This window comes from Stegostoma tigrinum, chromosome 34 (genome assembly GCF_030684315.1).
Source record: "Stegostoma tigrinum isolate sSteTig4 chromosome 34, sSteTig4.hap1, whole genome shotgun sequence".
Classification (NCBI taxonomy): domain Eukaryota; kingdom Metazoa; phylum Chordata; class Chondrichthyes; order Orectolobiformes; family Stegostomatidae; genus Stegostoma; species Stegostoma tigrinum.
Window position 1 is genome coordinate 15,344,218 of NC_081387.1, and position 24,041 is coordinate 15,368,258.

Here is a 24,041-nt window from a genome sequence, read left to right on the forward strand (position 1 = left end):
GAAATTACAGAGAATTGTACATGCAGTTGAGTCCATCACACAAACCAGCCGGCCATCCATTTACTCCGTTTATACATTTCCTGGTAAATGCTGCCATCATAATCAAAGACCTCTCCCACCACCGTTAGACCCTCTTCCAATGTCTTCTATCAATCCGAAGATACCAAAGTTTCAGAATGCGTACCAACAGATTCAAGAACAGCTTCTTCCCCTCTGTTATCAGATGTTTATTTGGTCTCTCATATATTAGAGTTGGTCTTTCCCTGTATCTATATTATAGCTGTGCCACTGTATTCTGCATATTATTCTATCACTCTAATATAAGTATGTAAATTATGATTTGCCTGGTAGCATGAAAACCAATATTATTTCAATATATCTCGGTATATGTGATAATAACAAAGCAAATCAAAATCAGTTAAACAGAGGGTATTCGTCATGTAGAGAGTTTGGGGGGAAAAATGATAACAAGATGTGAGGCTGGAGCAACATAGCAGGCCAGTCAGCATCAGATGGGCAGGAAAGCTGATGTTTTGGGTCTGTACCCTTCCCAAAATGTCAGTTTTCCTGCCACTCTGATGCTGCTTGGCCTGCTGTGTTCCTCCAGCTCCACACCTTGCTATCTCAGACTCCAGAATTGGAAGTTGCTATTATCTCTTGGAAAGAAAACTTGCTTTGTTTAAACTTGAACATTGGAGGCTGATGGGGCGACCTCATGGGAGCATACCAAGTTATTTGAGGCATGTATGGACTGGATAATCAGTGTCTGTTTTGCCAGAATAGAATCTGGGTTCAATGTAAAAGGGGAACATTAAAAACAGTTGTGGGGTGCATTTTATTACACTTTGTGTGGTATGTGCCTGGAATGCGTTGTCAGAAAAGCTGTTTGAAGCAGATACAATAGCAATATTTAAGAGTTATGCCAAAAGATGCATGAATAGATAGACAATAGAGGGATAAAAGGTCATGCAAATGGAAAACATTTTTAGTTTGGAAATGTGTGACATTTGTCAGTGTAGACCCAGAGGGACTTCAGCTGTGTTGCAGTGTTTTTTTTAATCTTTCTTGTGTATGCATTAACTAACTTGTTTCTGACAATCACACTCTACTCTGACATTTTAAAAAGTTCAACGAATTGAGATTGCTGTGTAGTTTTCTTTGTTTTCAGAAAATCTATGCCAAAAAGGTGTCCCTGAGAAGAAATCATTGATACCTATTGAATTGAAAATATCATCAACATGAAGCAGAATCCCATTCATGACACAAAGATAATTTCACAGAAACAAAAAAAACTTCTTCAGTTTGAAAATGAACTTGCTGTTTATCTGCTTTGTGAAATCTACTGCAATCTCAAAACTGTTATAAATGATTCACTTTTAAAATACCACTAGACACGGCATTGATACTTTTAATAATATTATCTTAAAAACTTATCTGCAGAATTACTTTGAAGTTTCCTGAATGACGATTTTCGTAATTCTACAGAAACAGAGAGATTTCCATCACAGTATAAATTTGCAATATTGCATGATGGTGTCACTGATGTCAATCTAACCAATGTTTATGTGTTTAATTGCAATAAATTTATAAAATATCACAAATGTATTTACATTTAATGGTTATATAAGATAAATCAAAACTGACCAGAATAGGGAGGTAATCAAAAGGTTTTAAAGTGAATTTAATTATTGCTCCTTTTCTGCTGGTTTCTTGGGTTTACACGCAAACAGAAGAATTAAGGCAAATTTGAAATCAAATCAACAATACATTTTGAATTGAAATTTCATCTAAAATAAATGCTGCCATAAATGAAAGGTATTTGTTGATCAAATACATATTGATCAAAGATTTACTAACTATCGATCAAATCATAGCTCCCCAAATTGGTCAGATGTGAAATTCTCTGTCAGGTCATTAATTTAGGTACAAACATTCTTTTGTTTACAGCAATTAAAACTTTTTTACATTATATTATCACTGAAAATTGATATCTTTTTTCTCTCTCTTTTCAAACTTACCATTCGCTTTCCGAAGCTCTCTAATTTCTGAAAAGTAAAGAACAAAACATTTTAAATGTTTGCATTCATCAATTAATTTTAGCACAAATCTAATGCACACTATTACATTATGCACGTTTTGACCAATACATGTATTACTTTGTTCCCACAATAAAATCATGTTCCTCTTTTAGGTCATGGCGAGAAGAATAACATAGCTCAGCTCTTTTCAATATGATTCTGAGTTCATATTGATTAGGCTGTATCTTTTTTAACAAAATGGCTAGTCATACAATTTGAAGACACAATGCAGCAATTATATTTTCTGTTGAATGCACTCACTCACAAGGTGCAAATTTAAGTGCTAATCTCAGGAAAGTTAAAGTCTGTTCGTGTGTCAGAAACAAAGATCCTGCTACTGAAACTCTGCCTGTCCGCTTTTAATCGAGCACCAGTTAAAAATCTAATGATAGGCACAAGATACATTTTTCTGTGGTGTATAATTGCCTTTAAGTTTGAAACAGCAGGAAAACCCTAGATGAAATATGCATACAAGTACTTGCGCAAACCAAGTCACAAAATGTTGGTACCTATGTTTATCTCCCTTTTGGAACAATTGCATTACGATATAACTAAACAAAGCATTGCTATTTTGTAAGACTGGACACATTGTCAAACTTTCATGTGGGGTGAACTTTAACCCAGTTTCCCCCAAACATGCGTTAAAGGCCTACCTTCATCTTTCAAACGCAAGAGTGCCTCTGTAGGGAATCAGATGGTGCATGGTTTGATTTTTTTTCAAAGCCACACTTATTTAAAAGTATGTCACAGAGGAAAGTTTGTCAGTTAAAATGCAGACACAATTCACAAAACTCCATAATGAGTATTCAAGTGCCAAAGACTTGTTATATGAAGTTTATGAATAAAGTGTTATACGTGGTCAGAATGAATAATCGGGGCTGCGGGTGGATCTTAGGTATAAATGCAATTTGTGTGCAAATTGACACAATTAAAGTTTCAACAAAGATATCAAGACAATATGTGAATATATTTGCACAGTAATTACAATTAATGAAGTCAATTAAAGTTAACACCATTTGAGATTCAATTCAAGAATGGTGTAATAAAGAAATAGTGATTGGTGTTAAGTTTTCTACAATTTGTTTAGATCGTACATGGATGATTATTCGATGACAGAGTTAATACTGCAAAAATGAATGGCCTAATGTAGAAGATCATTTACATATATTGATGGGATGTTGATAGAAACTAGAGTCTATAGCCCTAATTAGGCAATTATTATGATACTCCTATTCTTCCAGTTAAAAGTTTATTTCAAAGCTAAAATGAAAGGACTCTTTCCATAATTCAGTTTTACAAGGTAGAAAGTACAATGTTCTCTTACTTCTTGTTGGGTGGAGCATTAATCATTTTTAGTAGCAAAAAAATGCACCCCACCCAAAAAATAAACTAGATGTTCAGTTAAGACATCTTACCTAGAGATTAGTGACTTTAGAGAAATCCAAAACAGAAACTGTGCCTGAGATTATTGTGGCAAATGTGTTTATGGAGAAAATTAAGACATGCAAGTTATTACAAGTATTAAATGCTTGTCGGGTAGGTTCAGAACAAAATTGATTATAAGAGGCTTCTGTGCTATATAAACATTGCAAGAGATCAGTTAGTAAATTGACGTGGGTTAGGGTCAGGGTTTGGGTCTGGGCCCAAAAAGTCAGCCTTCCTGATCGAATGATGCTGCTTGGCCTGCTGTGTTCATCCAGCTCTACACCTTGATACCTCGGTAAATTTTTGTGAGCATTTCATTGGGAAGAAGTCATTATTTCACTGTTGTGTCGGTTTGATGTGTAGTGGAGATTATGTCTTTCTCTTCAGTTTATTGAAGACTGTTGTCAAATAATAATATGAAATGTCTGAATAAATTCTGAAAACATTGCAGAATGGTACTGGACAAAATATAATGGAAAGCGTCTTTGGAAACTGATATCAGGAAAATGGTATAAATGGTGGGCCAGTGGTTACTTTATGTTTTACATTCACACACAAAAACAAATTTGATTTTTTTCTGTAAATTCAGTATGTTCAGTTACATCAAGATACACTTCTGTGACAAATGATATCAGAGCCCATACCACGTAGCTTAGAATTAGGAATAAAGACATTGTACCACAAGTCATTATCTTAGTAAAGTGTGGGATGAATAGCGGAACCTTTGAATAATGCGATGGAACACCATTTTGTTTTATTATTTGAGCCAAATTTTGCTGGTGAAACCTGACAATAGGGCCCGAATGTGCATTTTCCAGACACTATCATGATTCTTTCTAACATTACATGTCACGGCCAACAGACCACGCAATGGACTTCATCAGTCAGCATTGCACCAAAAAATTTTTTTTTCCCCAATTTCTAAGTTCTGTATCAAAATCCACGAGCTTACCAACATCTCTACGAATTGCTTTCAATTGTTCCATTTCTGAAAGGAAATGTAAATAAAAACAGAAGCTGACAGGTATTGCTTACAAAGGAATGTCAGCATGAACAAAAACTATGATTGTTAAATGTATTTAACACAGTTCAACTTCAGATATATGACTCCGTGTTGATACATATTATGGCAGCATCAGACGTTATGATGAACACAAATTGTGACAAATGGAAGTTGTGAGTAAGCTTCTGCCTGTGTTACGATAGAACAGATAGGGAACACAATTGCTATGCATGAAACACTGATTTTGACATCAATTAATTGATTAATGCTTGTATAACTCTTTGGGAGGATTGTAAATCGCACTTCGACAGATAAAATAAAACCAAAGAACGCTTATAATCAAACTAGTATATAGTTATATGTACTTAGGGCAGAGCTTGGACAGTCTGCTTCATGAAGCTTTCTCCTTCTATCAGACAGGAGATACACATTGTTTCAATGACCGACTGTTCCCATATCTGGTGTAATCAACAGAGTAGAGGGTGTTGAATCTGAAACTGTGTAGCTTTTTAATGGAGAAGATTTAAGTCTGCTGCTTATGACATAGAAAACATTTAGGATTCTTACTGGACATGGCAGGGCTAACAGCCCTACCAAAGAAATGTATATTTTTCCATGCCCTATTCTCATAAATTTGTCTCTACAGTGATGTGCCTGAAGTTAATTCTGCACAAATTTCGCTCAGTGAAACCTGCCTATCTGTGTTTTCTTACTGTTAATTCTGGATGTTTTGGATGAAATAAATAAGAAAAAAAGTGGCAAATGCTTTAAAATAGACATCAAAACAAATGGAATTCTCTTCCAGTAACTTAAAATTATTTTGTTGTTTTACTCTGGCTCAAAAAGCAGCTTTATCCGATACTTAGTGAGCAGGATGGCTTTGTGGGTGTACTTAAAACATTTGTAAGTTTGTTGTTAATATGTTTGGTCATTTGTTCCTGTATTTTGCTCTGCTTTTCTTTTTTTTTTCCCCCAACTCATCACTGTGTTGACCAAAACATGAGTGAAACAAATACTATACAAAGGAGTCTGTGCATAACTTACCTGACTGAGTTTCACGCAGCTTTGCTTCTGCAGTATAGAAATAGATATAATACAACAAAAAAGTGATTCCAGGCCAAAACATCATGTAAATGAGTGGTATTTGTATATAATAAACATACTGATGAAGTCAATGTCTCTGAATATAGAGTTTCTTTGTTTTTAATAATATTCATAAAGTCACTTTTCCATAACAGAACCATCCTCTGGATCTGCATTAAATAACGTGACAAATATTTCTCTACATTTAAAAGAGGTAAAGGTAATGTGGCAAAACAGCGAAATCCAAGCATTGACATTTTTCTTTTCTTTTGGTAATAGAAGCCCAAATTGCATTCATTGCATTTCCTGCTGTACCTGGTACTTTTTCTCCTGCATGTCATAAACAAAGTACATGTTCTTTGTGTTTGAGTTTATAAAATATGCAACAACAAAAATGCCTTGAAAAACCTGATTCTTCTCTGCTACTAATAACTTACATTCATTTAGGAAAACGTTAACTCGTTAACTATGCATTCCTGTCTAAAGGTGATGACTAGCAGATTGAATTCTGTTTTGTTCACATTGTCATTTTACACAGTTATCGGTATTTTATTCTGATTCTATTGTACTGTGTTTCTATCAGCTGTCACTTTGCTGAGGACATTTGAAACTGCAGCACAATACATTTCTTTTTCTGATTAAGGGTCTCAGCCCGAAACATCAGCTTTCCTGCTCCTAAGATGCTGCTTGGTTTGCTGTGTTCATCCAGCTCCACACCTTGTTATCTTGGATTCTCCAGCATCTGCAGTTCCTATTATCGCTAATACATATCCATTTGATTTATAGTAACTCGTTCGTTTGTCTGCTAAAAATCGTGAAAATTATTTAAGTGTTTATCAATGTAATCATGAAATAAAGCTTCTTCTATCATGACAGAAAGATGAAGACACATAACAAATGCTTGCCAACATCGTCATTGCTAACTCGTTATCAATCAACCAGTTCACACAGCTTCACCATATCTGCATAAATTCTGGTTTATTCCAAGCAGGATTCCCCTCATCAGTAGTTAGTTTTGGAAAGATTGGATCTTTCTCCATCCTAACCACACTGGTATTACTGAGGGAAACCAAAGGATGATCATGACCAGAATTGAAATCTTCTTGGATCCAGAGAAACTAACTCATAGTAGAAGATAGCAGCTTCAATGTGGACCAAGTGTCATTGTCTTGAGCAAAGTTTGCCAACAGACAGCAGTTGATCTCCACTGGGGCCATCCAGGAGTTTCCAAACTGAAAATGTTGTCAAGAAATATGTATTGCGGCCAGGACTAGATATCAACTAAACTGTATTAGTACGGCAGTGCACAGAGTGTCAAGAAGGACAATTATTACCGCCAGCAACTCCTGCACATCCGTGGGAAGGGCCAGGTTAACCTTGAACTCAGCAGCCGATCAGATATGCAGGTCCACTCAGGGGTTCAATTTTCTTTGTTTTTACTGAGGCCCACACAAAATATTTGGATTGCACAAGGCTCATTCACCAAACACTGGGTCCATGATAGAAAAACTGTGCACATTTTTCATAGCGCTCGGAGTCCCAGAAACGTTGTTTACAGATAATGAACCATTGTTTACCTCCAGGGAATTTGTTCACATCTTAATGTCGAATGGGAATCTGCAAATACAGTAGCTCTATACCAGCCCTCATCCAATGGCTTGTTGGAAAGAGCAGTCCAAACGTTAAAGGCTGGATTGAAGAAACAGCCTACGGCCTCACTACATAGCAAGCTACCCCAGTTCTTGGTTTGTTTAAATGACTACCTGACATGAAAATACAGGGATAGCACTGGCAAAGTTGATGATTGGTAAAAGATTCTGCACTGGCTCAAATGATATTTTCCTTTATTGGAAGGAATAGGGACAAACAACACCAGGAGCACCAATGTCAGACCCTAGACCACATCGTGATAGAGAAAATTTGACACAAGGGACAAAGTTTGGTGTAAGAATCACGGAAATGGCCCAGCGCGGATAAGAAGCATGGTTGACCTGAGGTCACAACACTGACATATAAAGTGTGGCTCCATGCAACAATCTGGAATAAGCATGTGGACTATAGAGAAGCCACAAATTATCAAACATTGGGAAACAAAACATGTCATGCCATTCTGAATTTTTTGAAACCCTGCTGGAATCCATAGATTCAACATCTACATCAAATATTGTCAAGTCCTTGAATCAGAAATGGACAAAATGAAAGTAATGATCCGGTTGCCTTTGCAGCTAGAAGAAGAGAGGGAAATTCTATCAAGGCCTCCTGGTACAGGAGATGAGATCCTGGGCATCGTATGCTGTGTTGAATGCCAAGATTTTGGAACTAGACCTAATGCTAAATTGGTGCTGGAGGATCTCCAAGGAAAAGGACCAACCTTTTGTCCAATGAAACTGAGGGGGGGTGCTTGTAGCATTTGCAAGGAATCCAGCTGGCTGGCCCTCAGAAAACATAAGTTCAATTACTGGTACTGTTAATCTGGTATGACAAGGTGCTGACATATAAGAAGGGTGAGTGTCAGAGATACTGTCAGTGTGGAGCCTGATTTTGTAGGAGGCAGTACCATTATTAAGGCTATTCGTGTAAACAAAGCATAACTTGATAATGGCTACTGGCCTCATGCTGGAGTTACCTACAGTCATTTTCTTAAAGTCGATGACAGAGAGTTAATATCATTGACTTTTACAAAATCATGACAGGTTGTATATGGTAGATAGCGAAGACATGTTTCTGCCATCGGACACTGAATTACCACGGACCATAAATTATGTTGATTGGTCAAAAGATTAAAATAGGCTTTTTTTCCTGAAGTGTTCTTGCAACCGGTAGCATGTGATATGAATTCTGATGCCAGTTTTATGATAGGCCTTAATACGTTTAAAAGACAATTAGATCCCAATCCTGAGATAGTAGGAACTGCAGATGCTGAAGAAGCTGAGATAACAAGGTGTAGAGCTGGATGAACCCAGCAGGACAAGCAGCATCATAGGAGCAGTAAAGCTAACATTTTGGGCTTAGACCCTTCATCTTGTTATCTTAGACCCCAATCCTGCCACCTGCACGGCTATGGTAGAAATAATTAAAATCCGAATTTGATTGGTCAGCTGAAGTATTCAGGCAACATAGACACGAGTTGAATAGCCTTTTGGGACTGTAAATATGAATGGCTCTCTGATACTCAATACTTATTTCACACCACCTGGTGTCATTGCATGGCTATAATATGAATGTGAGGTGGCATGTACACACTCAAGTAGATGCCACATTTCCTGCAGTACTGTTTCAAGAAAAGTTAATTAATTCTCCAGTTATCACTGCATGCATGAAATTCTTGAATGGATTACCTACATTAATATCATTTCAGAAAATCCCACATTTTTCCATAATGTAAAATCCTCATCTGAAATGAGGGCCAAAAATTATTTAATGCTGGAAGCTCATATTATCCATTCAGTGCAGAGCTCCAATCACCTTCATGTTGGGCACTGCTTCAGATTCGTGTATTAACTATTGGAAGAGATTCACCAGTAAAATCAGTGGTCACCTCCAGGAATATATGTATCACGGTCTAATCAGATTTGTTTTTTTCAACTGCTTTCTTTATGCAGCCTCATTTGGCAGCTTGAAAGAAAAAAAAGAATAACTAGCAGTTCTCCTGTATTTTTTAAAATTGATAAATAAATAAAGAAATGATCAGTGTTGTGAGATTTTAGTTTTTTGAGAGTGCTTGTGAGGAAGGTTTAAGTCTAAGAAACTCATTGCCATTTCTGTGGTGATTAATGTGGGTTGTTAGGATTATATTGGTGGAAAACTGTAAACAAACTACCTGTCATTTCCATGTCAGGCCATAGTTCCAAACAATGCAATTTCTGATCTTCATATTTGGGCCATTTGAATGACGAATATTTGCTTGGCAATGTGTAAATAATACTCACCGTCGTCTAAGAGGTGATCTGGAAAGACATTAATAATGTCAGTGGAATTTGTACATTAATCATACAAATTAAACAGCAAAATTTAAAAGGTGTCGTCACTGGGAAGAATTGCAATCACAATAGAACTTTGAATATCACCAGACAAGTAAACTGAATGGACATTGTTGAAATCATACCTTTCTCTTTGTCCACTGTTTAAAAAAAAGAAAAGAATGACTTTGATTTAGTAAACACAAAAAAAAATCCTGGTAGCTGTGAACCTAAGTGGAAGAGCCTAAGAATACAAATTCAGACAGTGCAGTTTCCTTATTGTATTCGGCACCTGGTGATTATCCATTAGTTTGAATGCAAAGATATGTAGGATAAATGATATTTCTGACTAGGTATTTAAACACTTCCCAGTTAATGTTCTATCTGAATTCATCCTCAATTTAAAAAAACGTAATGGCAAATTTAATTGTGGACAATAAATAATGCAGACAATAGCCTAATGTCAACTTGTTTGTTTCACTCACTTCTATAATTTTTATTAATATTTGTGGAGAACACGCTGGTGTTCTATTCTTATATGTGCCAGCTTTGGAGACTGTTGACAATGTCTGGCCTCAATTCCCAGACATTACTATGAGGTCTCCCTAAATTTTACATAACATTTCAACTTCTGATGCCTGCATGCAATTCCAATGGTCGGCATTCATATCCCTTGTATTTGCTTTGCAAGCTTTTGACTCAGAAAACCAATAAATCATTTCAGGTGGACTTTAAGAATCGCTTATTTAGTTGTGGAATGAAATACCTCAGTTGAAAGTTGTTGTGAGAAATAATATTCTAGACGCAATGGTAGCATAGTTTGAAGTTTAACATAGTCTACCAATATCCCCGTGAATACTAGAAACAAAAAAAGAAACAAAAATTGTTAACAAAACCCAGCAAGTCTGTCACTTTTTTTTATTTCTCTGATTTCAAAGATTTCTCTTCACAAGTGGAACAAGACCGCCCGAGCTTTTCCACTTCCGTTTATGATTTACCACATCCACAGTTCCTCCGCTTTTTATTCGAGTTAAATATTTCTTCTTGCATTACCCCACACTTTAACATCAAAGAAGAAGCCTCAACACAACTATTTAAATACAACCCGTTTAACGTCCACCTCATTACTTCAATGATGATTCAGTACTCACATGTCAAAAACAGTTGGAAATGGATTGGTAGTTACAAGGAAAGATAATATAATCTGTGTTGAGTACTTTCTAGTCCTGAAACTGGTGGATTTTAAGGAATGTGCCTTTGAACTTAACCATGATGAGAGATCAGACAACCAGTCTACGAAGAGCAACCCACTTCACAGGTTCTGATAAATCTGTTTGTTCCAAATGTGTGTGAATGAGATTATGGCAAAAAAAAGTTGCAGAGTTATTGTTGGAAAAAAAAATCCAATTTTCACATTATGCATTCTCTTGATATCATTGCCCAACATTAGCAACTAAATACAACAAATTCAGGTCAAAATATACATCAACGCGCAAATACGAGCAAAAGGAAGCAGCTGCGTTGTACTACAAGATCTGAAAGTAGACTGCTGTGCTGTAATTCACTTCACGTAACCATACATCAAATCACCAATGCAGCAGTAAAAAAACTGCACCAACTTCGTTGTATGAATACTTAAAGACATACTGGAGATTCAAAGTTAAATTGCGGTCAACAGAAAAGTGACACAATAACAAATATTAACAGTCAGAAACAACCACTACTTTGCAGCCATTGTAGAGAATACAAAAATAAATTTAACTATATAATTAACATTAAAATGCTGACATTGATTAATAAGGCCTCCAACCCATTTATGTACACCCATTTGCTCGCAGAAGAATGGAGTCTTTGACACTGCTTTAAAGTTATACTTCTTCAGCAAAGATCAGCTCCAATATATCAGCATGTGTCCCAACCATGCTTTCTAATTCGTGACGTTTGATTCGTCTTCATCAAATTTGCATGATTGATTGTTTCCGGCTTGCAAACCAATGCCTTCAATCCCTTCATTATGACGCAATGTGACAATATTAACTGCCAGCCGTCCCCTCGAAATGAAAGCAGGGGTAACATTGTTGCATTTACAACAGATGCATATTATTGGTAAATTGCTACAATGTATCTATCTTTAATAGGAGTAGTAGCAGCAGCAGCAGCAGTAACGGGGGCGGGGGGTGGGTGGGTGGTGGCTAACACAAATCAGCAAATGAGAGGTGTGTAAAAAGTGCAACACAGTAGTTATGGGTAATTCAATCCGTGCGTAGGCTTCCTGAATCAAATGTTCAGTTAGGCTTGGAGGACGGGTAAATGACATTTTTGTTTAAGGATAATTTATTTGAGTGGTATTTCAAGGAATCAACCTGGGGCAAAGGCAACACAGTATGGAGCTGGAGGAACACAGCAGACCAGAAAGAATCAGATGACAAGGAAAGTTGACACTTCTGGTCTGGACCATTCTTCAGGGGCATGCTACTTCTAGTATCATTTAATAAAAAGGGATGAATTGCTAATCGAAAATTTAGCGATGAATGACCATAATATAAACTAAATTTATATTGACAATTTATGGACTAATTTAAATTTGAACTTATGAAATCATGATGGCCTAGTGGCATTATAGCTGGACTGTTAATCCAGAGACCTAGATAACATTCTGGGGACACAGGATTGAATCCTGCCAAGGCAGATGGTGGAATTTGAATTCCATAAAAATATCTGGAATTAAGAAACTAGTGATGACTATGAATCCACTGTCATTGTTGGAAAAACCCATTTAGTTCACTCATGTCCTTTAGGGAAGGAAGCTGCCATCCTTACCTGGTCTGGCCTACATGTGACTCCAGACCAACAGCAATGTGGTTGACTCTTAACTGTCCTCTGGGTAATTAGAGATGGCAATAAATGTTGCCTGGGCAGCGATGCCCTCATTCCATTAATGAGTAAAAAAGAATAAAATTTAATGTGACAGGCAGATGAAATACATTAAAAGGCATCACTGGGAACAGCAACGCGTGCAAAGAACTATAAATGATTTACAAAATATATAACTTCCATGGTGCAAAACTCAAAACAAGAAGACATTAAATTGCGGATATGAGTGAAGTTACAAATTTTGAAAATATTAGAGGAAATAGTATATGCACTGTTGGGAGGTTTACAGAATAAAACAAAAGAAATGCAAAGAATTGATAATGAAGGAGGGAATAGAAGGTTAATGCAATCCAGCAAAGAAACATTTAAAGGGAGGTTGAAAAACCTTCTTTAGATGTGCAAAATGGGAAAGTTTTGCTAAAAAAAGAGTGTGGATACACAGAGTCAGAAGAATTTAGATGGCACAGAAGTTTAAAGGTTATTTTAAGTAGAAGATGAAGTAGTAGTGTTATCACCAGTCTTTTAAGACAGAAACTTAGTTAATGTTCTGAGCACCTGGGATCAAACTTCACCATACAGAGAATGGAATTTGATTTATTTTCAAGAAAGAAAAGCGCCATCTGGCTCTAACACACTTTGTAGGTACAAAAAAGAGCTTTATCTTCTCTTCACTCACTCCAGGTTGCTGCATGCACTGCTCAAAATGTTGTGTCCTTTACTTTGGAGAACGAACCTTAGATTGGGTTACCACTTCACAGAACACTTACGTTCTGTCTGCAAGAAATATGCTGAGCTTCCAATTGCTTCGCACTTAAATATGCCATCTTGTTTTATAGCCAACATTTCTCTCTCAGGCTTACTGCAGCACTTCACCAAAGGTCAGTGTAAGCTAGAAGTACAGTTCCTCATTTTTTGGAATGGAAACTTTATAGCCTTATGGACACGATATCAAGTTCAAAAGTTTTAGAGCTTGAGCTTCTCTCATGTCTTTACCTTAGCATCCAAACACCAGATCTTATTGTCACATAGTCTGCTGTTACACACAACCCATTGTTAATCACCAATAGTCACGATTAATAGCTATTCATTTTCCTGGGCTTACTGTTATCCACTTGTTTGTCTGTCCAACTGTCTTTCTCTCTGTTTGCTGTCTATTTCCATCTATCATTTGCTCCATATCATCTTTCAATACCCAAACTTCTGTCTAAAAAGCAATACTTTCCAATCCACCATCAGTTCTGGAGAATAAAAACTGGACTTGAAATGTAATCTCTGATTTTTCTCTACAAATGCTGCCAGAACTGTTAAGCGTTAGGACAAATTTCCAATCCTGTTTCTAAGTTTCCAATATTTATGGCACACAAGGTTTGTATCTGACTTATTAATTTCCTTCAGCGAAGGAAATTTGCTATCGTCACCTGGCCTGTTTCTACATTTGACTCCAGAATCATAGTAATGTGTGTTTGACTCTCAATTACCCTCTCAAGTGGCCCAGCAAGCCTCTCAGTTTTATCACTAACTTAAAAGTCTCAAAGTAATGAAAGTGGAGAGACTTCTTGGCATCAAATTACGTACTTAAAAAGACAACAGCAGAGCAGCCCAGTCGACCCTACAAATTCATCCCCACTAACAGCTGGTGCAAATACGAAAATTTGGAGAGCTGGCTCACAGACCTGACTCACAATGGCCTGCTTTAGTCATATTCGTGGAGCCATACATCACAGACAGTGTTCCAACATCCGCCATCATCACTCCTGGATATGCCCTGTAGCAATGGCAGGACTGAACTGACAGAGTTTCAGGAGATCATTATGCAGTTGGAGGAAGATGCCCTGGGAGAACTCAGCGTTGACACCAGACCCCATGATTACCATCTATCACCCTCATCCTGTTCATGGCCTAGTACACGTCAATGTGGAAAAAAGAAACACTTGGAGAAGGCACTGAGGTTGCCATGGATTCAGAAATGAACTGTGGGTGGGGGATTTCAATGTCCATTACCACAACTGGCTCGGCAGCAACACTACTGATCGAGATGGCATGGTCCTGAAGAATATAACTGTGTGGATGTATCTGGAGTAGATGGTCAAAGAACCAAAGAGAGGGGAAAACACATTGGAACTCATCCTTGACATTCTGTTGGCTGAAGATATACATTTACATAACAGTGCCAGAAAGAGAGACAGTCCTTGTGGAGGCAAAGCTGCACCATCCCTTTGAGAATAACCTCCATCATGTTGTGGTACTATCAGCGTACTAAAAAATAAAGACTTCAACAGGTCTAACAACTCAAAATTGGATATTCGTTAGGTGCTGTGAGCCATCGATAGCAGCAGAATTGCACTCTGGAACTATCTGCATCCACATGACCTTGCATATTCCCCCACTCAATGGTACGAACTGGACTGGGGATCAACACTGCTTCATAGGAGGAGGGTATGCTAGGGACAGCACCAGACATACCCCAAAATCAGGTATAAACTTGGTGACGTTATCAAACTGTACTACTTGCATTCTCAACAGCACAAGTAGCAATTGATAGACAGAGCTAAGGAAACTCACAACAAATGAATCAGATCTAAGCTCTGCAGTCTTGATCGATCCAGTCATGAATGGTGGTGAGTAATTAATAAACTCACTGAGGCAGGAGACTCCACAAACATCCCTCTCCTCAAAAGTGGAACAGCACAGAACATCAATGAAAAAGATCAAGCTGAACCATTCAGAGCAGTCTTCCACCTGCAGTGCTGAGTGGATGATACATCTCAGTCTCCTTCAATGGCATTATAGTTACCAACTGGTAAATATAATGCCATTACCAATCTTCTGCCAATTGAATTCACTCCATCCGCTATCAAGAAACAGGTGATGACACTGGATACTACAAAGGCTATGAGTGCTGAAAACATTGCAGCAATAGTTTTGAAGACTTCTCCTCCAGAATTTGCTGCTGCCCTAACAAAGCACTTCGAGCACAGTTACAATATTGACCATGTGGAAAATTGCCCAGGCATGTCTTGTACTAAAAAGTCAGGACAGAAGAAACCACATCAATTTCCACCCCATTATTCTACTCTTGATCATCAGTAAAGTGATAGAAGATTGTCATCAACAGTACTATCAAGCAGCACCTGCTCCACAATACCGGTTTAGTGTTCTCCAGTTGAGGTTCTAGCAGGTCCACTCACATACTGGTCTGATTATGGCCTTGGTTCACACAAGGGCAAAAGAGCTAAATTCCAGAGTTGAGTTTCCAGTGACTGCCCTTGAAATATGGCCTAGCCTTAACAGCCTCATTCTGTTACATAAGCAATGTTCCCTCCATCAAAATGTGAAAAGTTGTGTGCGCTCGCTGCAGATTGCACATGATCAGCATTATTTGCAACTTCTCAGACATCAAAACAGTCACCGTTTAAATACAACAATATCTGAACAATATCCAAGATTGGGATGACAAATGGCAAGTAACATTTGCACCACATAAATGTCATGCTATGACCAGTACCAATAAGATAAAATCTTATCACCTTGATATTTATTGGTGTTAAAATTACTGAATCTTCTAATGTCAACATTTCGTGGATAACCAATGGCCAGAATACCACATAAAACAATGGCCAAAAAAAATCAGATCAAACACTAGGAATATTGTGATGAGTAACTCAGCTCCTAGCTCCCCAAAACCTGTCCACTACGTACAAGACACAAGTCAAAATGCAATGGAATGGTTGCTACTTGCCTGAATGAGCGCAGCTTCAACAATGTTCAAGAATCTTGACACAATCCAGGACAACACAGCCAACATGATTGCCACCACATCCACAAGCATCATCTCCCTCCACAGCCAATGCTCTGAAGTGGTTTGTGCAATCAACAAGATTCAATGCAGAAATATATCAAAGATGCTCTGACAACACCTTTCAAGCACACGGAGACTTCCATCCAGAAAGGCATGTGCAACAGATACATGAGAACATCACTACCTGAAATTTAGCCTCCAGCTACTTATGGTCATGTTTGGGAAATATCACAGGTCCTTTTCCATCGCTGGGTCAAACTCTTCGAATTCGCTCCCTAATGGCATCTTGGATCACCCAACATATGGACTACAGCGGTTCAAGAAAGCAGCTTATCACCACTTTCTCAAGGAATGAGGGACTGACAATAAATTCTGGCAAGCTAGTAACAATGGCACAAAAGAAATTAATTAAAATATTTGCATTGAGAAAATTACCAGAACTACAATGGACACGAAGATATTAGTGGCTAGGAGGATGAAGATTTGAAGGAAATTAGCATCTGTAACAGGAATATGCTAGATGTATTAACAAGGTGAATGCTAGTGAGCTCACAAAATTTAATTATCTATATCTAAGCGTGTTGAAATAGGCTATCGTACATTGCTGATGATCGTTCAAAAGTTATTCAGGTTCTGCAATGAATTTTATTGATTACAAGGTGGCAAATGACACATCACTACTTGAAAAGTGAAGAAGAGTGAAATAATGACCCATGGACCTGTTCAGCTTACATCAATTGTGATGAAAGTAATACAGCCTATTTTTGAAGAGGGCTTAATAGACACTTGTTTGGTAACTATCTGATTGTAATATTCCCATTGGGAAATTGTGCTTGATAAACTTGGTGGAGTATTTTGTTTTTGAAGATATGATGTCCCCATAGAAATCTGGTAGGAAAACAAATCAAAGGATGTAGTATAGGAGGTAACTCATGGCAAGGACCGAAGGCTGGTAAACAGATAGAAATTGGAGAGTAGCAAAAATAGGGTTGAACTCACGTTTAACAGGTTAGGAATAGTGGTGTACTGGAAGGGTTAACAGATGTGTCTGAGCTGTTCACAATGATGAGGATTTGTGCACAAGATGCAGTATTTTCAAATTTTCAGATGTTGTACAGTTAAGTGGTAATACATTTTCTGATGAAGGTGTAAAGATTTTGGGAAAGTTTTGGACTGACAGGGAATTGGATATAATTTGGCCTTTGAAATTTCATGGTGTCAAATGTGAGATTATCCACTTTTCTAGGAAAATATGTGGTCATAGAACTGTTGCATGTTCCATCCATGAAATGTTTACATCTCTAAATAGAACTTCATGTTTTGTCTTTAAACAGAAAACGGAAACTTCTGGAAAAGCCCAGCAGGTCTAACAGCAGTCAATAAATGTGGAGCTGGAAATGCACAGCCAGTCAGACAGTACCTGAGGAACAGGAAAGTCAATGTTTCATGCTGAAACCCTGCGCCAGGAGTTGGTTGGGTTGGTGGGGACTTGAAATACAAAGAGAGCATGGGGTTATTGTGGTTGGTCAGTGGGAAGGGTGTAGCAGAGACGTGAGATGGAAGATGGACAGGTTTGGGGAGGAGAGATTTTGAAGCTGTTGAAGCCAATATTCAGGCAATTGGGCTGTAATCCCCCAAGGCTAAATATGAGGTGTTTCTCCTACAGTTTATGCTTGGCCTCAGTCTGACAGGAGGCCAAGGATGGGCTGGTCATAACGGGACTGGGAGGTGGAAGGTCATGTTGATTAGTGCAGACAAAGCACAGAAGCTCTGCTGACTGGTTCCGAGTCCTCATTTGACTCCTGACATAACTGAGATCATACTGTGAGCAACGGATGTGGTAGATGAATTTTTATGGCAACTGCGGAGAGATCTTGTTCTGTTTCTAAGTGACCGAAACTTAACGTAGAAGTGTTTTAATAGAAAGTTGCCTTTATTTGAAAAGGATCTGAGCACAAGATTGGTAGCAGACTGCTTTGATTGTATGGGAGCATGGTTATGCTGTATCTGACATATTGCATGGGATTTGAATTTGTTATGTCAGTATATTATCCCATTGATAGAAGGCAGCAAAGTTCAACAGACTTGCTCCCAGCGTTGGTGGGTTTATTCTACAGTAAATCGCGGGGCCTACTCAGCATGTCTAAAGCTTCAAAGGCAGAAAGGTGATCTTATGAATCTTACAAAATTCCAAAAAGGATAGACAAGTTGATGCAGCAAAGTTATTTCCCCCAAGGTGGTGTTAACTGGAATCCCTGCACAATTCACTAATAAGGGGTGATCCACTTCATTACGAGCCTGGACAGAATTTTTTTTTAAATCAGTAAGTTGTGACCCTTTTGGTTCCTTTGGTGTGGACGGTTGTAGAAGGCTAGCCTTGCAAGATGTTTAGGCAAGAAGTTGATAGATATCTGTTTACAAGTGGGCTACAAGTGAATAGAATTGGACTGGGTACATACAATTGCAGCAGTCCATCAGTCATATTGAAGTTGAATAACGGGCCAGTCTCACTGGGTTGAATGAAGTACTTGTGCTCGTTTGTCTTATTTTACACACTTTCCTGACATTTTTACACTTTAAATTCCACTGGCTACATTCTTTCCGATCCTCTACGTCTGTCCAAAAATCTCCTGAAGCATCTTTACATCTACGTCACTAAACATATTACCACTTAACTTAAAACTTTCACCACATTGATATAGAAGTATGCTGTGTTGCTTTGTTGGTCACTTTTATTTTCCCTGTCAGGAAACATCCTTGTGACTGTTCATTGTATTTATTCGGCATTCATTTGAATTTCAACATCACTAGTAACTAATACCCACCCAAAACAATGTATATGTATGGCTGTGGATGATGTTAACATATAAAAAATTGTTAAATAACAGAAAGTCTGTTTCATTGTCCTGCCTTTGCTATTTCTGCATTGGTTTGTGAAAAGTTGTAATCTTCTTCTTGACTATTGAAATATGGAGAGGAGGCTTAGTCATATAACTTCAATCAGCATCAAATAAGAGAATTACAAACAAAAACAATATGCATTTTATTAGAGACAGTAGGAGTTGCAGATGCTGGAGAATCTGAGATAACAAGGTGTGGAGCTGGATGAACACAGCAGGCCATGGAGCATCAGAGGAACAGGAAAGCTGACGTTTTGGGCCTAGACCCTTCTTCAGAAATGGGGTGGGGAAGGGGTTCTGAAATAAATAAGGAGATGGGGGAGGTGGATAGAAGATGGATAAAGGAGAAGATAGGTGGAGAGGAGACAGGGAGGTCAAAGAGGTGGGGATGGAGCCAGTAAAGGTGAGTGTAGGTGGGTAGTTAGGTAGGGGATAGGTCAGTGCAGGGAGGACAGACAGGACAAGCGGGCATGATGAGGCTAGCAGATAGAAGATGGGGGCAGGGCTTGAGGTGGGAGAAAGGACAGGTTAGGGAGGCAGGGACATGCTGGGCTGGTTTTGGGATGCGCTTGGGGGAGGGAGATTTTGAAGCTTGTGAAGTCCACTTTGATGCCATTGGGTTGCAGGGTTCCCAAGTGAAATAGGAGGTGCTGTTCCTGCACCCTTCAGGTGGCATCATTGTGGCACTGCAGGAGACCCAGGATAGGCATGTCGTCAAATGAATGGGGAGGGAAGTTGAAATGGTTCGTGACTGGGATGTGCAATTGTTTAGTGCGAACCGAGTGTAGGTGCTCTGCAAAGCAGTCCCCACGCCTCCACTTGGTTTCTCCAATGTAGAGGAGGCCACAACGGGAACATCCGATACAGTATACCACATTATCAGATGTTCAGGTGAGCATCTCCTTGATGTGGAAGTTCTTCTTGGGCCCTGGGATGGGGGTGAGGGGGCAGGTGTAGCACTTCCTGCGGTTGCAGGGAAAGTGCCAGATGTGGTGGGAATGCAGGGGAGTGTGGAGCTGGCAAGGGTTTCCCAGAAAGTGTGGCCCCTCCAGAAAGCAGATAAGGGTGGGGAGGGAACAGTGTCTTTGTTGATGTGGTCAGATTGCAGATGGCAGAAGTGTCAGAGGATGGTGCTTTGGATCCGAAGGTTGTTGAGGTGGTATGTGAGGACTATTTTATTAGATTCATAATGAATTTAGAGATTTGGAAAGTAGTTGACAAGTTATGACGTGCATTTGAATTTGACAATAAAAGAACAAAACTATGCCCTTTTTTTGCACAGCGAGTTATTATAAACAATCTCTTGAGGGTGAGAACATCTGTTAAAATTATGTTGACACAAGATGTATATTGATCAGAATACCACGGCTATTTTCAAGGAAATACATCACTTTGTCTTTTCAATACATGTGAGCAGGTTTTCAGTTCTCAAAATTTGAGGATTTTTATAATTTTTCAAAAGAAATGTATCTCTGGCTATATGATCAGCAGTAATTCGAATGCAGATATTGATTTATACTGGCTTTTTTAATTGCAGTGAGCACACAGCCTGTTGATTCACAAATGTCCCAGTAACTTGAAAAAATAGTATCACCATTATGATGAGTGATGTTATAGAAAAAGGCTAAATTACTACTAATTAAGGCTACGTAAGGCAAATTGATCTTTTCTAAAGTATGCACAGACTTTTTCTTATCCATTATGGAAATATTAATAAAAGGGGAACAGGCGTAGGATGATAAATATGTTATGAGTCTTTAAATGCCAAAAGGATCAGGTGTTAGAGATGTTATGAATTTCATATAATCGAAAGCTCATTAAAAAATGAAAGTGCTCTATTCAACGTTAGGAAATATTAAACAACATTAACAAAAGTAGGCATAAAACAGAAATGGAAAATATCTAAAGTTATGATCAATCCTCTACGGCAGATATACACGCTATGCACTGAAAAAAGAAAGAACAAGGTGTACATTGAGGAAGAAAAGAAAATGTGAATGAAATAGTATGTGTAATAATAGTATGAATAGTATGTGAATGAAAAGCAGTATTTCACAATAATCAAATGCCATGTGTCCTTTGCAGCATTGCAAAGGGCATTCAATACATATTTTATAAGTAATATGAAAACATACGGAAAAAAAGATGGAAAGCCACTTAATCTAATGATCAACGACTGCAGAAACAATGAATCAAATATCTTCTTTCTGCAAAGTAAAACTTTGGTTTTCTCTAATAGCACATAACTGCAGAACTAGACGAAAATGTCAAATAATCGAAGCTTTGATTGACATTTGCTTTAAATAACAATGTGTTTTCTTACATTGTTTTCTCATTGAATCTTTTAGGTCATCCACTTCTGAAATTTAGAAATGGAGAAGAAATAAATTAATGTTTAAATTTTAAACAGCGTGTCATTGAAAAATATCACTTTAATCATCACAGATTACTTTTTAACTGTTTAATATTTTCCAGATTGTGCATGTTAGCTTTGATTATTGAGAAACAAGTAACAAAGTATCTTTCCATTGAAGTTCATTAGGTCCTGACTGCCAGAATCATAATTATTCATAGTGCCTAAATGAATAATGCCATATGGTATTCTAAAATAATTAATGAACCTGCCATACTGACACGATATGACATCACTTTTCACTTTTCATCATTTATTTTTAGTTCTGCTTTTCTCTTTAATTCCAATTCATCCTCAGAGATTAGGTTCACCGCACTGAAGTGCAATACACTTTAGAACTTGTAATGTTTATAACGCTAATATTCATTCCTGAACCAGTGTTAAACTGCAGCGGGTTAAAGTTACTGAATACGAACTGATGCTGCTTCTGAAGGTACACTCTCTCTTTGTTTGATTTATTCAAAAGAAAAGAACGTTAAGCACAGATTCTATCTTCGGGGATCACAATAATGGGGATAAATATTGCCAAACGCTCATATAACACAATGAAAAAGTGTTCAGCAATGATTTAATGGTAAGTTTCCCACATCAACATGTGGTAGCATTGTAGTGGTGTGGAACTTTCTATTCACCACTAAAGTTAAATTTATCAACAAAAGATGAAGTAACATTTACTTTTTTTCCTAGGAAATTTGTGCATTGAACATGTTTGTGTCATGGCATATCTCCAAACGTTTTCTATTTTGTTTTATTTTGTGAATATCCATATAATTATAAAACGTTGTTGCTGTTCCTTCGCTACACGCATACTATAGTTTGTGCATTACATTTGATATCATCACATTTGGAAGACAACATATAGATGGTGCTACATTGAAAAGCATCAAATGAGTACTCATTAAAATAAATAAGAAAATTGTTTTGACTCCAATTTTAGACATCTTTCTTCAAGTGACATTGCATAATTTGCGATGTATAGCAGTATAGAATCCCGACAGTGCAACATTGAGGCCATTCCAACCATACAGCATGCTCTGACCATTTGAAAAGCGTTCTACTCTATCTCTGCCGCCTCAAATTTGTCACAGTTAATGCACTTAGTCTGCATAGCCTTGAACAGCTAGGGGCCAGTTTAGAATAGCTGGCCAAAGTAACATGCAAATCTTTGTACTGTTCGAAGAAAACAGAGCACTTGGAGGAAACTTATGCCCAGGTATCCCATAGATATCTCATTATCACATTGAAACTCTAATTTACAAATATTACCTCTTTGCTTTTGACGCAGCTTGTCCTCTGCAAAAAAAAAACCTTTCTTACAAAGAAAGTATTTCAGTATTGATATCCTTAATCATGGGCATTAAAGTCAAGTTGGCAGCAACTCAACTTCCATCATAGCATATCAACAGGCCAATTTCTGTTCATTTTTCCCTTTTGCAAGACAATTAGCAAATCAGCTTCAAATAAAAGCTTACTTATGCACCACAAATTACAAAAGTATCTGTTGTGATAAAATGTGTGCAGATTGTTCCACTCGTATTTAATTTCTCACACAAAATATTGATTCAAACTAATTGCAGAATTTACAGTACAACTGTTCAGGAGAAAAGTTACTCATTTTAGATCATTCCAGTCCTGATCGACACACTCACATTTTGACCTGACATAGCTTTTGGGTGTAAAATAGCATTTCAGTAAGTGGAAGGTCATGTGAGTTTTGCTACCACATCTGAGAATCATGTCTACACTGCATGGACAGTAGTCAATGGCATAGTCTACCGTCCAAAAATGCTGTACTCAATTCAATATCAAATCAATGTAATAACCATGTCTTCAAACGTATAATTTTCTGAAGCCTAATATTTATTTTAACAGTTTGATGTTAAATCAGGTTTTTATGTAAAAAATGAAAAAGGAATAATTTTTATCTTTTAAAATATCCCTCTTTATGTGGATCTAAAAGTTAAAGTTCTAAAATGGAGACCGGCTAGTTTTGACTTTATTAAGCAAGAACGTTCAAAAGTTGATTGAGAGCCGATGCTCACAGGTAAAGGGTTGGCTGGAAAATGGCAAGCATTCAAAAATGAGATAACAAGAGTTCCCATCAGGTTGAAGGGCAAGGCTGGCAGTTGGAGGGAATACTGGATGACTAGAGAAAATGAGGTTTTGCTATGAAAAATAAGGAAACATATATCAGACATCGACAACTGGGATCCAGTGAATCATTAGGAGAGCATAGAAAGCAGTAGGAGTATACTTAGGAGGGAAAATTGGAGGGCAAAAACTGGACATGGAATAGCTTTGGAAAACCCTGTTAACTAAAATTCAACGGAATCTATAAATACATTAAGGAGAAAAGAGTAACTAGAGAGGGAACAGGACATACTAAAGATCAACAAGGCTACAGATATATGGTGCTGCACGAAATTGGGGAGGTACTAAATGAGTGTTTTGCCTCAACGTTTACTATGGGAAAGTATGTGGAAGGTATAGAGCTTGGGGAAATAAAT